The sequence below is a fragment of the Bos javanicus genome, chromosome 5 (assembly GCF_032452875.1).
Source record: "Bos javanicus breed banteng chromosome 5, ARS-OSU_banteng_1.0, whole genome shotgun sequence".
NCBI lineage: Eukaryota > Metazoa > Chordata > Mammalia > Artiodactyla > Bovidae > Bos > Bos javanicus.
In genome coordinates this window covers 16,048,275-16,056,460 of record NC_083872.1, presented here as the reverse complement: position 1 = coordinate 16,056,460, position 8,186 = coordinate 16,048,275, and the positions used below count along the sequence as shown (strand labels likewise).

Here is an 8,186-nt window from a genome sequence, read left to right as displayed (position 1 = left end):
TCAGTACTACAAATTTTCTGTTTTGAGTTTTGTAACTTTGTGGCATTTTAGATAATGTTGTGTTCATACTTTGTTGTGTAGAGTAAGAGAATTGTACTGAATAAACCTAGGATTAGAGTGCAAAACAACAACAACAACAAAAAGAATCCAAATGTCCAACAAGTGGAGAGTGGATGATATTTGTGGTGGTCAGATTCCCAGATGCCTCTGCCAGAGAGTCCCTGTGACTTTGTGGGTGCTGAGCCCTGTTGCTTGGCTGGGCCCCTAAGTAAGTTGTCATCCGTGGAAACATAGTCTCAGGATCAATGAGCAACACCAGGAACTTCAACTTTGACATAGGTTGGCTGGGCTCGGATACATGTCGAAGGGACACTGCTCCAGCCTTCCATCATCTCAGTGCAGCTGTTCTGGGAGCTGTCCGCATTGCCGCCAGCATCAGCAGACTTGGACTTGACACTCTCCCCTTGGCTGTTGGCGAGGATGTTTGGACTTCCGCCTCAGATACCGGATCCTCCTTGTCCCCCATCACTGCGGAGGAAGAGTCGTTGGTTAAGCCATTGCTCTCCACGGAACCCATTTCTCTGCTGCTCTGCAGAGTCAGGACAAGAGTAGCGAGACCCGCCTTCACTGGGGCATCCAGGGACGCCACCGTGGTCAACCCTAGAGGAAGGTGATGACAAGCGGATGCCGGGAAGCCGCTCGGAGACCTTCGAGGAGCTCCCAGGGACCTCCTGGGCGCAGACTTGATCTACATTGATGACTTCAACAACATCCCTATGACAGAGGGCACCATTTCCCCTGATCATCCTTGGCTCAGGACCCATAAAGTTACAGGAATTCTCCGCCAGAGGCATCTGAGAATCTGACCGCCCGTGTGCATTCAAATGCTGGTAAACTTCTTCCGGCAGATCCGGCACTAATGCTGCGTCTTTACCCGCATGTTGGTTGGGTGGACCCCGAGCTGCGTCTTCAGGCTGCCTTTGGTGGAGAAGGCCCAATCACAGATTTTACACTGGAACGGCCTCTCCCCGGTATGAGTACAGTGATGCCTCTTGAGGGAGCTTTGGCAGCTTAGGACAGGGTGGCAAGTGAGACATTTGTTGGGGTTGAGGGCGGTCTTGTGGGTGTTCTCCACCTCTGCTGCAGTTTCAGGGTCTCTGACCCTAGCTCAGTGTCCCACTCCCTTGGAAGCCACCAACCCTTGGGGAATTACGGTTTGGTTCCATCCAATAGGATGAATCCATCCTAACTTTCTGGAGAAGGCCTGGAGTGCAGGTGGTTAGGCAGTGTGCCATCCATGAGATCCTTGGGGTTAGTCCCAGAAGAGAGATTCTGAGGAGTGGGCTGAGTTGGGGGTACTCTATACTTATTTCTGCAGTGACGCATATGCAGGTAAGTGGACAAGGCCTGTGGTCTATTTAGGGACCTGTTTTGTATTCTTCCAACCCCAAACCCAGTTTTCTTTTGTTTTTTGAAAGTACTATTTTTTAAAGCCAAGGTTGTAGAATTCCAAAATTCTTTTCAACCTTGAAACCTTAAATAGGATGCTTTCAAGTAGACTAATTTTAGTCATTAGAGAGTCAGTGTGTGAGTGTTGCTGCTTATTTAAACACAGTTCAGGTGGTGCCCCAAGAGCACCAAGATCCTCCAGATGCTTTCCAGATGCCTTCTTCTTCCTAAAACCAGGAGAGGTGAACACCAGAGCAGGGAATTTCAGGTGATGTAGCTTAGCTCACCAGTGCCTATCCTGTTGAAGAGCTGGGGTCCATTCTTGAAGAAAGAAACTCAAGGAAGAGTGTCTTTTCTTATTATATATACTAGTAAGTACATGCACTGATTTGTACTAAAATCCCCTTGATTGTGACTAATGCCAAATGATAATGAATGTTTGTTTGTTTGTTTGTTTTCCTTTCTGGTATTGCATGAATGCTACCAAGTTAGAACAGGCAAGTACTAGATGTGAAAACTTTAATTTATCTACCTCATTCATGTGTCATTTTTGAAGTGTTTAGTCTCTGTTTTCCTATTTGATGATTGCTGTGGTGCTGGAGTGGAGAAGGCAATGGCACCCCACTCTAGTACTCTCGCCTGGAAAATCCCATGGATGGAGGAGCCTGGTGGGCTGCAGTCGTGGGGTCACTAAGAGTTGGACATGACTGAGCGACTTCACTTTCACTTTTCACTTTCATGATTGGAGAAGGAAATGGCAACCCACTCCAGTGTTCTTGCCTGGATAATCCCAGGGACAGAGGAGCCTGTTGGGCTGCCATCTATGGGGTCGCACAGAGTCGGACATGACTGACGTGACTTAGCAGCAGCAGCAGTGGTGCTGGAGAAGACTCTTTTGAGTCCCTTGGACTGCAAGGAGATCCAACCAGTTCATCCTAAAGGAGACCAGTCCTGGGTATTCATTGGAAGGACTGATGCTGAAGCTGAAACTCCAATAGTTTGGCCACCTCATGCAAAGAGTTGACTCATTGGAAAAGGCCCTGATGCTGGGAGGGATTGGGGGTTGGAGGAGAAGGGGATGACAGAGGATGAGATGGCTGGATGGCATCACCGACTCAATGGACATGAGTTTGAGTGAACTCTGGGAGTTGGTGATGGACAGAGAGGCCTGGCGTGCTGCGATTCATGGGGTCGCAAAGAGTCGGACACGACTGAGCAACTGAACTGAACTGAACTGAAGTGCTCCTAGGCCCTGTGGGAAACCTAAGAGTTGATGTATTGGTGGGAGCAGCTGAAAGTACAAGATATTGTTGTGATTCCTTTTTTTCTTAATTCCCTTTCTATATAGATGATATTAAGCAGACAACAAAGCATTACTTTTGAGGATTTAACAAGGAAGGAGAAAGACTCATGTTTCTGGGTGGAGAAGTCTCTGCCCCTCTATGTTTAAGAGTGGATCATGACTGTTCTCAAATCTGCCTTTCAATAATGGCACTTAACTTTAGAATCCAAAGAAATTTTTTGTTTTGCCAAGTTGTGCCTTTCCTTCTGGAATTTTAGGTGAACACATTAGTAGTCCCTGTTTACACTGTGAAGTGGCTATTGTTACAGAAAATACATCTCACTTGTTAAGTTAATAATGTCTTGTGAATGTATGATTTACAGAGAAATCCCTATAGTTTTTACCTGCTGGTGCTGTCTGTCACGAAGAAGGCAATGGCAACCCACTCCAGTACTCTTGCCTGGCAAATCCCATGGGCAGAGGAGCCTAGTAGGCTGCAGTCCATGAGGTCGCTAGGAGTCGGACATGACTGAGCGACTTCATTTTCACTTTTCATTTTCATGCATTGGAGAAGGAAATGGCAACCTACTCCAGTGTTCTTGCCTGGAGAATCCCAGGGATGGGGGAGCCTGGCAGGCTGCGGTCTGTCTATGGGGTCGCACAGAGTCAGACACGACTGAAGCGACTTAGCAGCAGCTGTCTGTCAGAGGCCAGGGGCAGTAGCCAAGAGGAGCTACCCTACGCCTGAGGCCAGGGGCAATGGCCGGGAGGACCAACCCCACGCCCAAGGATCCCACGTTGAAAGTCAGGAAGGGTGGTGGTGAGGAGATACCCCTCATCCAAGGTAAGGAGTAGCAGCTGTGCTTTGCTGGAACAGCCATGAAGAGATACCCCACATCCAAGGTAAGAGAAACCCAAGTAAGATGGTAGGTGTTGCAAGAGGGCATCAGAGGGCAGACACACTGAAACCATACTCACCGAAAAGTAGTCAATCTAATCACACTAGGACTACAGTCTTGTCTAACTCAATGAAACTAAGCCATGCCCGTGGGGCAACCCAAGACAGGCAGGTCATGGTGGAGAGATCTGACAGAATGTGGTCCACTGGAGAAGGGAATGGCAAACCACTTGAGTATTCTTGCCTTGAGAACCCCACGAACAGTATGAAAAGGCAAAATGATAGGATACTGAAAGAGGAACTCCCCAGGTCAGTAGGTGCCCAATATGCTACTGGAGATCAGTGGAGAAATAACTCCAGAAAGAATGAAGGGATGGAGCCAAAGCAAAAACAATACTCAGTTGTGGATGTGACTGGTGATAGAAGCCAGGTCTGATGCTGTAAAGAGCAATATTGCATAGGAAGCTGGAATGTCAGTTCCATGAATCAAGACAAATTGGAAGTGGTCAAACAAGAGATGGCAAGAGTGAATGTCAACATTCTAGGAATCAGCGAACTCAAATGGACTGGAATGGGTGAATTTAACTCAGATGACCATTATATCTACTACTGCGGGCCGGAATCCCTCAGAAGAAATAGAGTAGCCATAATGGTCAACAAAAGAGTTCGAAATGCAGTACTTGGATGCAATCTCAAAAACGACAGAATGATCTCTGTTTGTTTCCAAGGCAAACCATTCAATATCACAGTAATCCAAGTCTATTCCCCAACCGGTAACGCTGAAGAAGCTGAAGCTGAAGTTGTAGGTTCTATGAAGACCTACAAGATCTTTTAGAAATAACACACAAAAAAGATGTCCTTTTCATTATAGGGGACTGGAATGCAAAAGTAGGAAGTCAAGAAACACCTGGAGTAACACAAAAATTAGGCCTTGGAATATGGAATGAAGCAGGGCAAAGACTAATAGAGTTTTGCCAAGAAAATGCACTGCTCATAGCAAACACCCTCTTCCAACAACACAAGACAAGACTCTACACATGGATATCACCAGATGGTCAAAACCGAAATCAGATTGATTATATTCTTTGCAGCCAAAGATGGAGAAGCTTTATACAGTCCACAAAAACAAGACCAGGAGCTGACTGTGGCTCAGACCATGAACTCCTTATTCCCAAATTCAGACTTAAATTGAAGAAAGTAGGGAAAACCACTAGACCATTCAGGTATGACCTAAATCAAATCCCTTATGATTATACAATGGAAGTGAGAAATAGATTTAAGGGCCTAGATCTGATAGATAGAGTGCCTGATGAACTATGGAATGAGGTTCATGACATTGCACAGGACAGGGATCAAGACCATCCCCATGGAAAAGAAATGCAAAAAAGCAAAATGGCTGTCTGGGGAGGCCTTACAAAGAGCTGTGAAAACAAGAGAAGCAAAAAGCAAAGGAGAAAAGGAAAGATATAAGCATCTGAATGCAGAGTTCCAAAGAATAGCAAGAAGAGATAAGAAAGCCTTCTTCAGCGATCAGTGCAAAGAAATAGAGGAAAACAACAGAATGGGGAAGACTAGAGATCTCTTCAAGAAAATTAGAGATACCAAAGGAACATTTCATGCAAAGATGGGCTCAATAAAGGACAGAAATGGTATGGACCTAACAGAAGCAGAAGATATTCAGAAGAGATGGCAAGAACACACAGAAGAACTGTACAAAAAGATCTTCACGACCCAGATAATCACGATGGTGTGATCACTGACCTAGAGCCAGACATCCTGGAATGTGAAGTCAAGTGGGCCTTAGAAAGCATCACTATGAACAAAGCTAGTGGAGGTGATGGAATTCCAGTTGAGCTATTCCAAATCCTGAAAAATGATGCTGTGAAAGTGCTGCAGTAAATATGCCAGCAAATTTGGAAAACTCAGCAGTGGCCACAGGACTGGAAAAGGTCAGTTTTCATTCCAATCCCAAAGAAAGGCAATGCCAAAGAATGCTCAAACTACTGTACAATTGCACTCATCTCACATGCGAGTAAAGTAATGCTCAAATTCTCCCAGCCAGGTTTCAGCAATACGTGAACCATGAACTTCCTGATGTTCAAGCTGGTTTTAGAAAAGGCAGAAGAACCAGAGATCAAATTGCCAACATCTGCTGGATCATGGAAAAAGCAAGAGAGTTCCAGAAAAGCATCTATTTCTGCTTTATTGACTATGCCAAAGCCTTTGACTGTGTGGATCACAATAAACAGTAGAGAATTCTGAAGGAGATGGGAATAACAGACCACCTGACCTGCCTCTTGAGAAATCTGTATGCAGGTCAGGAAGCAACAGTTAGAACTGGACATGGAACAACAGACTGGTTCCAAATAGCAAAAGGAGTACGTCAAGGCTGTATATTGTCACCCTGCTTATTTAACTTATATACAGAGTGCATCATGAGAAACGCTGGACTGGAAGAAACACAAGCTGGAATCAAGATTGCCAGGAGAAATATCAATCACCTCAGATATGCAGATGACACCACCCTTATGGCAGAAAGTGAAGAGGAACTAAAAAGTCTCTTGATGAAAGTGAAAGTGGAGAGTGAAAAAGTTGGCTTAAAGCTCAACATTCAGAAAACGAAGATCATGGCATCCAATCCCATCACTTCATGGGAAATAGATGGGGAAACAGTGGAAACAGTGTCAGACTTTATTTGGGGGGGTTCCAAAATCACTGCAGATGGTCACTGCAGCCATGAAATTAAAAGACGCTTGCTCCTTGGAAGGAAAGTTATGACCAACCTAGTTAGCATATTCAAAAGCAGAGACATCACTTTGCCAACAAATGTTCGTCTAGTCAAGGCTATGGTTTTTCCTGTGGTCATGTATGGATGTAAGAGTTGGACTGTGAAGAAGGCTGAGTGCTGAAGAATTGATGCTTTTGAACTGTGGTGTTGGAGAAGACTCTTGAGAGTCCCTTGGACTGCAGGGAGATCCAATCAGTCCATTTTGAAAGAGATCAGCCCTGGGATTTCTTTGGAAGGAATGATGCTAAAGCTGAAACTCCAGTACTTTGGCCACCTCATGCGAAGAGTTGACTCATTGGAAAAGACTTTGATGCTGGGAGGGATTGAGGGCAGGAGGAGAAGGGGACGACAGAGGATGAGATGGCTGGATGGCATCACTGACTCGATGGACATGAGTCTGAGTGAACTCCGGGAGTTGGTGATGGACAGGAAGGCCTGGGGTGCTTCGATTCATGGTGTCACAAAGAGTCGGACACGACTGAGTGACTGAACTGAACTGAACTGAACTGTCTGTCAGAGAAGAAATTTGGATTTGTTTTTTTTTTAATACATTTATTCTCATTTTGCTCTTGTATTATTCCACTTATCAAGGAAAACAGAAATTGGTCAAAAACTCTACCAAAGATTTTTCAAAGATTTAAATAATTAATTCAATCTATGGGGAATCTAAATTTGAAAATTTAACCCAGGAAGTAGCCATTTCATGTCTTTCTGTGGATCTGATTGCCCATCCTAAAGTGACACATGTAATTTTCCATATAATTTTGTTTTATTCTTTACTCCTGATTACTGAGTTAAATTATTTTGTTAGTTCATTTTTTCCCCTTATTTATTATTGTCTCTGTACCTGGGTCTAGAAATGAGACTTCTAAGAGCAGTGACCTTGGATAGCTATTCTCCTGGGATTTCTAGCACTTACAACCTTGTCAGGCATGTAATAGGAGTACATGAAATAAATTAGTGTTGGTGCAGTTGATATTTTTTGAAATGCGTACATGGACAATGTCAAGAAATATTATATGAAAGGGAGTTCTCTGGTTCAATAAGTTTAGGAAATCATATTCCTTACATTTTCTCATGGTGACATTTAAGGGCTGAGTGTGTTAATTGCTCAGTCATGTCCAACTTTTGTGACCCCATAGACTGTAGCCCACCAGGTTCCTCTGTCCATGGATTTCTCCAGGCAAGTATACTAAAGAGGATAGCCATTCCCTTCTCCATGAGATCTTCCTGACCCAGGATTGAACTTGGGTCCCCTGCATTGCAGACAGAATTTTTACCATCTGAGCTACCAGAGATGCCCTCAGAATCCAGAAGTAAAATGAGTTGTTTAAACAACATTGCTTAGAGGAGCGTTTTCCAAATTTTGTGTCATACTTTCTTGTGAGTAGCAGGCCAGAGTCTTGCCAAAAATGAACAATCTGAAAAATAAATCCTAAAGAAGTCATGGCAGACTCAGCAAAACATACAAGCCTTAGCAGATTGTGGAAATGTTTCATGGACCTGAATTCCCAAGTCTCCAATTCCGCCTGGAAGACACAATGGAATAGCTCATGGTGCTATTCTGCTTGCCCTGGTAGGGATCTTTCTAGTGTTCTTCAAGCCTCTTACATGTCACTATGAAACCTCAGCATAATCACCTTACATTGGTGCAAGAGTTACTTTTTGAAAGCTGAAGCTCCTTGATTTCACATCCAAGCTTAGGATAAAATTGCTCCCTATAGCCCCATCCATAGGAAACTGCTTATAAATATGACCAGGCATCAAAA

General features: G+C 44.3%; 1 pseudogene; it reads right to left on the bottom strand.

Moving 5' to 3' along the window:
* Positions 1-302: 302 nt before the first annotated feature.
* On the bottom strand, positions 303-1,386 carry LOC133248642 (sal-like protein 4; annotated as a pseudogene).
* Between the last annotated feature and the right edge of the window lie 6,800 nt (positions 1,387-8,186).